The 9,740-nt window shown below is 38.7% G+C and overlaps 1 pseudogene; it reads left to right on the forward strand.

Annotated features, from left to right (window-relative positions):
- Window positions 1-597: 597 nt before the first annotated feature.
- LOC127081241 (uncharacterized) lies at window positions 598-1,824 on the forward strand (annotated as a pseudogene).
- Window positions 1,825-9,740: the final 7,916 nt, after the last annotated feature.

Raw genomic sequence — 9,740 nt, forward strand, 5'->3', positions numbered from 1 at the left:
AAAGGAACAAACTGAAACCAATGTATTCACATGACTAACAGAACCTACATATCTGAACGATCAACCTCTAACAAAAAAATGAAACGAAACAGGCACTGTAAACCCATTAACGAAATCAACTTTTTATCAAAGAATCATTCACCGTCACCAGCACCCTTAGAGGAACCAGCTTTCTTTGGAAGCAACAGGTTGTGAATATTGGGCATCACGCCGCCATCGGCAATGGTAACATCACCAAGAAGCTTGCTCAGTTCTTCATCGTTTCTAACAGCCAATTGAATATGCCTTGGCACAATTCTAGTCTTCTTGTTGTCCCTTGCAGCATTTCCAGCCAATTCAAGAACCTCAGCGGCAAGATATTCCAGGACGGCAGCGAGGTATACAGGAGCACCAGCGCCGACACGCTGCCGATACTCCTTCATCAACATGCTCAGAACCTCGTCCCCAACCTGCAACAATCCTCATCAGCAGACAACATCAAACACAACAAGTTCTGCTATAACAACCTGCCATATGCGATCCCAGGAGTACCAATTGTCGCAGAAAAAAATCAATAGCAGGGTTGCAATTTAAATCAACAGAAGTAGTAAAACCAGCATGATAAAGGATATGTTTGTATTTTTTTGCTTCCTCAAAGTTCAAACATGCATTCCGTGAACACCTCCATTTCTTAGCTGCGCCGTGTAGTGTATCACCGGCCCGCCTATTATCTAAAGTTTTTCACAGATGAAGGTGTTCCTGCTGCAGTTCAGGTTGAAAGTCTTCAGTGCTATGCATTTCTATGTAGTCTGTCACAAGTTAAATGGCAAACTGAATTTTTGGCCGAATTTCCTTCTATCCTTGTTCCATTGGCCGGTGATGATCAGACTGTAAGGGTTCCAAACTGATTGGAAAGTACACAATCATCAAACTAGAGCTATCAGCCCTTGAATCTTGTAGGTGTAGTGTTCTCCTGCAAAAAAAAATAAAGAGAGGTTGTTTTATCTCGAGTCAGCAAAGTAACAGAAGACACGAATTGTAAAAGGAAATTCAAATAGAAGGGTAAGGATGTATTGGCTAAAGATAAAATAGGCACGAAAAAAAACAGTTACCTTCTTGCTCCAGTCATGTTTGTGAAAATTCCTCTGTTAAACTTTGCATATCTGATGCTAGCACTAGAGTCTTTACTCTTCCAACTGTGCCTAATTTTATCAGCGAAAGTCGTAGATCCTTTGTCAGGCCGGAAGTCGAAGGATGAAGGGGGTGTTAGTGTAGTTGAGGTTCCACCAAACGTGGGTCCTACCATTAAGGCTTCTGCTGCCTCACAGATGGAGTCTGCAATGGCGGCATTATCCGTTGAACTAAGCAAACTACGGACAGGAAGAGCATCCGCTGGAATGATTGATCACATTATCGTAGAAACTGGCGGTGTCAAGATGCATTTGAATCGGTTTTCTCTTGTTTCCGTACTCGATTAAAAAACCTTATCTGTTAATCCTTTTGATCCAGAGACACTTAAATAATTAGAGAACGTCACTGTTTCATTTCCATTAGGATTAAATCCTAAAACAGATGGTGAAAGATTGATTGTTGTCATTCCACCATTGACCAAAGAGCACGTGCAGGCTATGAATAAGTTGGTGACTAAATCTTGCGAGGATACTCGGCAAAGCATTAGAAGAGCTCGACAAACGGCGATGGATGCCATTAAGAAGGTGAACTCCATGTCTTCCCCAAGGATGGCATAAAAAGATTGGAGAAAGAAGTTGATGACTTGACAAAAAATCTATCAAGACTGCGGAAGATATATGCAAGGCAAAAGAGAAGGAAATTAGTCAAGTTTGAGAAAATGCTGTTTGGTGAGGAATTCAAGAAACAAAGACTTACAGCAGCAAACATACCAAGCCAGCTAGACACCATTATCACTACAAAACGAAACAAGCTACAACCTTTTCCAATCAAAGCAACTTGGGCATAACCAATCGGTGATTGTAATACAAATGCTCATTCTTCCAATGCTTGCACATGCCTTTCAAAATGGGCAAAGTTGGGAAGTTGTGAATCCTACAATTGTAAAAGCAATCATAACAGTCAATTTAAAATCATCTGGTTACGATTTGCAGAGAATGTCCAAGATGCATGTGTTGAAGCAGCCAGCATTGCTGAACAGCCAATTTCCTATGTCTTGGACTCGTGTATGGACTTGCAATATGTTCTTGTGCATTGCAGCTCTGGGTTGGAAGACTTTTGGTTATTCACGGAAAAACACTTGGTGGTGAGTTTGTAACTGTTTCTTTTTGTTGTAACTTTAAGTGGCCTGGGATTGAGTCAAGCAGCAACAAACTTCTACTCCTTTGAACAAGGGCGGATAGCTACTTATAGGTTACATGAGATGATGAGCCGATCCTCCTCAACTGTTATCCTGCATAAATGAAGAAAATACAAGCTTGAATGATCAGATATTGGGATTTCCAAAAAGAAGTAGAGTGATGTTAGGACGGCGTTACATAAGAAGACCATGCTAACCTTGTGAAATGGTCTATTCACTAGCCGGCACACCAAGAAACAAAGCTTGCGGTATCCCGTTGCCAAACCTACTGATTCACAAGGTAATTGTCAGTTAATTGTTGCACCAACAACAGGTTGTAGCAGGAAATTATTGCAATCCTGTATCAGTTACATTTCCTACCTTTTCACATGAACCACCACCATTTTTCCAAGTGCTAAAGAGTCACCGAACCTCAAGGTTACAAGAGCCTTCACTGCGGTAAAACACATAATAGACAGCAAAGCAGTAAAATTTCAAAGAGTTCCCAATTTGGCATCCAGACAAAACAATTGGAGAAAGCATGGTTCAGATTACCTTTCCAAGGCCAAGCATCAAAGGAGGTAGTCCAATTCTGAGCATCAAAAAGACTTCTGGAAATTTTCTTCTTTGAGCTTTTGAGTACCAAAGCCGAAAACCCTAATCTGTGAGCATAAAAGGAGAGGCGAATCGTTTCAGAAGAGGGGACGAAACAATTGAGAGGCGGAAAGGAAAAACTTCAAAGCAAATCAAAACCCTAAATCCCAAATCAAAAAAAACCAGTATTGGAAAGGAGGAGGAAGATTTAAGCTCACCTCATTCGTCGTCGCCAGAGGTGAGATTTCTTTTGTTGAGCATTTGAGTTTGAATGAGCGTCTGAGTTTGAGAGAGATTAGTTGAGGACGATTGAGCGATTTTGAGAGAGAGGGGGTTTGGACGCGAGAGAGACGATTGAGAGCGATTGAGAGAAACGCGAGGTTGAGCGATGGAGAGGTGATGAGAGTTGAGGGAGAGAGAGGTCGGAGATGATGAGAGGACGAGGTTGAAGATTTTTTTTTCTTTCTGTCACTGTACATCTCACGATTCCCTTTTTTTTATTTATTTCATTTTTTTAAAAAACAACAAACATTAAAGCCATCAAAAACTTAATATGTTTAGTCTTATTTTGTTTTTTTTAATAAGTGGATATTAATGCATTGTTTTTTTGTGTTCCCTAGTAATGTACTAGTTATTAGTCCCAAAGATCCAACAGCCAGGCGGCTAGGGTCACCATTTGGGATTTCCTCCTTTATTTTAATGAGTAGTCTAACAGACCATTCCATTTTAATTTTATTTTTTTTAATTAATTTTGATTTTAACCTATTCTGGTTTATATATCTAAATTAGTATTAAAATAATAACTAGTCATGAGTGGTCTGGTGGAGAGGGGTGATTTCTATAGTCTTTAGTGTAGTGGGTTCGATACTTGTATTTAGCATTTTATTTTCTTTTAGCATTTTATTTTATGTTTATGTTTTTATTATACTCATGGTTGATCTGCTTTCTTTTAATTTCATCATTCATTCAAAACCATTTTAAAACTATAAAAATCATATTTTTCTCGATTCAATATCGAGCCCATTTTCACACCCTTGTAAGTCGATTGCTTTTTAAGCATCGCCATCAACCTCACATAGCTTACTCTTGGGCTTTCTTACAATGAGCCGGTTCTCTTGCACTTACACTCATATTTCGCATCATTTTGTTTGTTTGGGCCCGATTTAATTATTTCATGATTTTTGAATCCCCATTTGAAAAAATGTACCCCACTCCCCCGATGTATAATAATCTTGTACTGTTTTTATTTGTTTGACTATTTAGTTAGATACTAACACAAGAATAAAATCAACTATTTCCAAAAAAATACAAAAATATGACTCGATCCAACGTCGAGTATTTTCTCAATAGACAAGTCAATTCACTTCTCCCCCCAATTCTATTCCACTTATTTTTCAAACTTTCATCAAACGCTTGATTTAATGTCAAGCCATTTTTCCCGATAAAAACTCAAAAAATATATATTAATTCATAGTCAAGACTTTTTCAATAAAGATGGAAGTGGAACGTGGTGTATACCACGCACTCCTGAGACTAGGATTCGAGATGTATATCTCGCCAATCCTAGCTCTCGCCATCATCTAAATTTATCCACTTTGCTCTCTCAAACACTCATTCAAATTTCTCTTAAACGTCCATCAATACTTGATCTAGGTCAAGTCATTTTCACAACAAAACTCAAGATACATAATTCTTATTTAACACTTTTCCAATAAAGGTGGAAATGGAACATGGTGTATACCATGCACTCCTGAGGTTAAGATTCGAGACGTATGCCTCGCCAATCTTAACTCTCGCCATCGTCTAAAATTGTCAATGTGGTTTCGTCAAACCCTTTCTCAATCAAATCTAAGATACCTAAATCTTATTTAACACTTTTTCAATAAAGGTGGAAATGGAACATGGTGTATACCATGCATTCCTGAGACTAGGATTCGAGATGTATATCTCGCCGATCTTAGCTCTCGCCATCGTCTAAAATTGTCAATGCGGTTTCTTCAAACCCTTTCTCAATCAAATTCCAAAATACTTAATTCCTATCTTAACCTTTTTCAATAAAGATGGAAATGGAACATGGTGTATACCATGCACTCCTGAGGCTAGGATTCGAGATGTATATCTCGCTCATCCAAGTTCTCGCCATCACTCAAAATACATCCAACCAATCAAACTTTTTCTCACCGTCGTGCGATTAATCAAAAACCTTTTTCATAAAAGAAAGATATATTGTCTTAAGGTGATGCAAAACAATGTTTTGGCCACGATTGTTGAGTAGAGATAAATGACGCTTTTCCGAATGTAGATTTATAAATCCGTTCGATGTGTGGTACGCGTCCACTCCTCATCTGTTTTGGGTAAAACGATGTTTTCGTCGATTAATACAATGTAGCTTTTGCTAAAATCGACCAACAAACAAACATTTTTCTACCCAGAACTACGTAAGCCTTGATTTCTCTTTTGAGATACGTAGGAGCAGGATTTATAAATCTTGTCAGGCCCACTAATAAAAAACTTAGGTTTAGTCATTCGTTAAAAAATCCAAAAACTTTCTCCTCTCTTATATTCTTTCTTTCCCACCTAATAAACTGAAAAGCCTAACATTCTAAACTAACATTAACGCACACAACTGACCTAATGGTTCCCGTTGAGTACAACGGACGTGAGGGGTGCTAATACCTTCCCCTTGCGTAATCGACTCCCGAACCCTGATATTGGTTGCGATGACCATATCTTATCCTTTCTTTTGTCTTGGGTTTTATCGATATTTCCCTTTTCCTTTTTAGGAATAAATAAAGTTCGGTGGCGACTCTGTTCAGTCCATCATTGCGAGCGTGCGATCGCGCTTCGCTTTGAAGTCGTATCCCCATTTTTTTTCGAGGTGCGACAGATGGCGACTCTGCTGGGGAAGACAGTCCCTAAGCGAGTCAAGCCTAGTTAGGACGTTTGTGTGCCTTTGTTTGTTTAATTTCATGGCTTTTCCCATATTTATTGCTTTTAATATCTTTATTGTTATATTGATATCTGTTGTATATTGGTTCTATTGTGATTGTTGGTACTTGGGTATTTGATTGCAAACCATGTGGGAAAGACTCTACACCCGAGTCTAGAGTAAAAAAAAAAACATAAGATAGGACGATGGTTGAGTAGTACGGACTCCCGAGGTGGATACTTCGTAAGAGTCGGTACGAGAACCTCACTTAGAGTAGATCCTTTTGCAAATATTGTCGCCCGAGGTGTATACCTCGTAAGCGCCGATGTTTCAAAGGGGTCCATGACTCTAAGGACCTTTTAGAACATTAAACCTTTGGCCAACTAGAAATGATGGTTGCGTAGTATGGATTCCCGAGGTGGATACCTCGTAAGGATCGATACGAGAACCTCGCTCAGAATAGATTCTCCAGATGGAGTTGATGACCGGAAAGTATTTTCCGTAAGCGTCAAACAGTCTTTTGAATCCATGACTCTGAGTATCCTGTCTAGAACCCAGTCGATGGTTGCGTAGTACGGACTCCCGAGGTGAATACTTCGTAAGGGTCGGTACGAGAACCTCACCCAGAATAGATTCCCTTGATGGAGTTGACGACCGGAAAGTATTTCCCGTAAGCGTCAAACATTCTTGTGAATCAATGACTCTGGGAATCCTTTGTAACAAAACCTTAGATCTTACCCGGTGAGAACCTATTCTTGGAAAACAATCAGATTCATCAGTACCTCGGGCTTTTGACCCGTGTATAAAAAAAAAACAAATGTGCATGGCTTGCATTGCATTCATTCGCATTCCATTGCATTTGCATCGCATCATAATGCATGTCATTTTCCAGACAAAATAAAAAAAACTCATCCATCCTTTGTCCGTGAAGCAAAGTGATTCTCAACACGCGTTTAGAACAAAGAACCATGTCTCAGGAGATGATGGATGAGCTAAGGAAAGGCCAAGAAGCACTGAAGGGGGAACTTAATCTTTTGAAGAGCCAAATGAGATGGGTCTTGGAAACCCTGCAAGTCTTGTTGAGAAAAGAGGGTCACCCAATATACGCTGCTGCAACAAAGAGAGCTACTACGCCACATTCATCTGGTGTTACCCCAAGTCAAGGGAAATTCTATGTGGCAACTCCTCATTTACCAGTATATGGACCTCCCTTAAGACGTCATCATCAACATCCTCTGGCTATTCCTCCTCAAAATCACCGAAGTCAGGTTCAGAATAAAAATCAGAATCAGAATAAGAGGAACAAGGATCACAATGACTCGATTCCGGTGCCATATAGCAAGCTCTACCCGCAACTGATCCAAAACTATTTCGTGACACCTCGAGCTCTCACGCCTGTGTCACCATACCTGCCATGGTACAATCCAAATGCAACATGTGAATTCCATAAAGGAGCATTGGGACATGACTTGGATTCTTGCTTAGCGCTAAAAGCCTTGGTACGAGGACTGATTAACAAAAAGAGCTTAGTTTTTGAAGAAGATCACCCGAAGATCAAGTGCGAATACCATACTGGAACAATGGGGCACCCCATCGAGGAATGCAAGAGTTTTAAGCTCAAGTTGCAAGGATTGATTGACATAAGGTCACTAACACTCAAGGAGGAAGGCTCAGGTACATATACCTTGATTTCTGAGCCAGATAATGAGAAAGGGAAAGGACCCTTGAGACCCCTCAAGGTTTTGTACCACAAGGAATATGTTAGGGATGTGGCTAATGAGCTATCGTTGTTTCCTGGTAAGAGCATTGAGATACCGCCTTGGATTTCCAATGTCACGACTTATACCAATGAAAGAAAAGGAGAAGTGAGTAGTGGATCCAAGAGGTTTGCGTTCGACAATGAGATTGAAAGAAAAGAATTTGAAGATCGTCATGTCAAAAAGCTGGTTGATCCCAATCTTCAAGTTTGAAGAAATCAATTCCCTAAAGCTGGCAGTCATTTGGGTGTTTCAACACTTCTTTTGTAGTTTCTTTGCATGTTGGTTGTTATTTGCTTTTAAACATTGTTGTTTTATTTGAATTGGTAAGATTAATGAAATGTTTATGCATCTTTTGAATTGATCCATTCGTATTCACTCGTTTTTCATTTATGTTAAAAAACAAAAATTCTCCTCACTACGCCAAACAAGACCTTAGACAGCGCTTTTTTTAGCCTTAGACAGCGCTTTAAAGCGCTGTCTAAACCTCCGCTGCTAAAGGTTTAGACAGCGCTTTTTGAAATCTTAAAAGCGCTGTCTAAGGCCCCCCCCTTAGGCAGCGCTTTGTCCTAAAGCGCTGTCTAAGCCCCCCCTATTTTAATTTTTTTAGGTATACCTTAGACAGCGCTTTAGGCAAAAGCGCTGTCTAAGGGGGGGGGGGGGGGGCTTAGACAGCGCTTTTCAAAAAGCGCTGTCTAAGCCCCCCTATTTTAATTTATTTAGGTATACCTTAGACAGCGCTTTTGCCTAAAGCGCTTTCTAAGACCCCCCTTAGACAGCGCTTTTTCCAAAAGCGCTGTCTAATGTATACGAAAATTTTTGTAGCTTTTGTTTTAAACCACATTTTTTCCAGGTTTATAAACCAGAATTTCTACCTGTTTTCAACCAGATTTTGACAGACAGTTATCACATTTTATACATGCCATTTTGGCCTTTTTTCTACCAATTTTTGGCTAACAAATATATATATACCAATTCAAACCAATTTTGCCTTAAATGTATCAAAATATATACAAATTTATGTACACATTTACAAGTCATTACATATACTACAAATTTATGTACACATTTACAAGTCATTACATATACTACAAATATACTACAAAATTACACAAATTTATGAAAAAACTTTGAGCTCTATCATGAATTGACACCACTCCTCTTTGATTTCGTCCACTTGATCCTTTGTATAAAATGCACACTTGAATTCCTCAAAGTACTACATAATAATATAACATATTTTGAATTAATTCCAACTATTTAATTATATGAGATATGTGTAAATATAAAAATAACTCATAAGTTAGAAATACATACATCGGTGGGAATCACTAATCGGCCCAAAGCAAGAGTATCCCGCATAAACCTCAACACGAAATACCCGCAATCTATTTGATTACGTTGTTGAGGACACTACATGAAAAAAAAATATGGATTATAAATCCTAAGTTTTATCAAGTGTCATCACTAATATAATAAAAAATGTGGTAATTAAAAATATACCGCCACTTTAATCCATGTAATGCGGTTGGCGCCCCTCCTTGAGGTTTGGATATCTCGTTGGGCCCGAAAAGCTTGTAGGATGCTAATAAAATAAAAATGAAGCAATTAGAACAATTCACATAAACTAAGAAAATTTTTGAACATTCTCACTTACGTGTCAATTAGGAACTTCATATCCGGGTATGTTGTCCAATCATTTCCTAACGAGTCAAGATAATACACAATTTCTCGGATAGGATTGATTGCGAGCAACAACCAATGTCCACTGTAATGATTAGGCAAATGTTAGATGGTAACTTGGAAAATAATTATAATAGATGAATTTAGAATGAAATGCTAACCCGGTATTAAACGGTATAAAAAACAACTTCTCCGCATCTTTATTGTCATTGAGGATCCGAAGAACGTACTCCGTCACGGTATCCGGTCTATTTAAGATTAAACCTAAGTTGATGCTCGCGGGTGCTAAGAATCCGAATGACTCGTCCAAATCATTGGGGCGCATCATTTTGTCATACAAAAACCTAATATAAAAACATCATTAACACCTCTTTTGAAACATAAAGTAAACCGGATTAACATAAAGTAAACATCATTAACATAAGTTGTTTAATTAATAAAACAAAGTAGACCGGATTTACCTAATATATGTATTGACAACGTTGACGCC

Source organism: Lathyrus oleraceus, chromosome 5, assembly GCF_024323335.1.
Source record: "Lathyrus oleraceus cultivar Zhongwan6 chromosome 5, CAAS_Psat_ZW6_1.0, whole genome shotgun sequence".
NCBI classification, from domain to species: domain Eukaryota; kingdom Viridiplantae; phylum Streptophyta; class Magnoliopsida; order Fabales; family Fabaceae; genus Lathyrus; species Lathyrus oleraceus.